The sequence below is a fragment of the Asparagus officinalis genome, chromosome 7 (assembly GCF_001876935.1).
Source record: "Asparagus officinalis chromosome 7, Aspof.V1, whole genome shotgun sequence".
NCBI lineage: Eukaryota > Viridiplantae > Streptophyta > Magnoliopsida > Asparagales > Asparagaceae > Asparagus > Asparagus officinalis.
In genome coordinates, this window is record NC_033800.1 from 135347824 (window position 1) to 135348355 (window position 532).

Consider the following 532-nt stretch of genomic DNA (forward strand, 5'->3'; position numbering starts at 1 on the left):
GAGATCAACAAGCTCTATTAATGAACCTTTTTCAGCTGGTTCTTGTGGCATGAACTCAAAATATGCCATGTTAGGGAGTAGAGTGTATGAGACTTCTAATGGATCACACATTGGCTGTAGGTTGATTCCGAGGTAACATTCCGAGCATGCATATTTCAAGCTTACAATAGGTAGTCCACCGCTATAAAACTTCAGCATGGGCAGGTACTGTGACATTGAACCTGTCACAATTGTCCTCAAACACTTTGTGTTGGGCCAGATTTTGGTCATGATACCACACCAGTCCTTACTGCTCGAGCATTGGTTCGCTATAAAATTAGCTAGATCGGGGTCAGGCTTCTCAAGGAGATCAGAGATCGACCTACGAAGAGTTTGGTCAGAGATTTTATCTGTGAGGATGCCAGTCGTGATGTCACGTACCATCTGAGGCCAGTTTTCACGGAGGAAGTTGACGGATTGGATGAGCGAGTAGCTGAATACTGACTTGATCTGGACAACCTGTAGACGCTGGTAAAGACCGGCGAGCATCTGA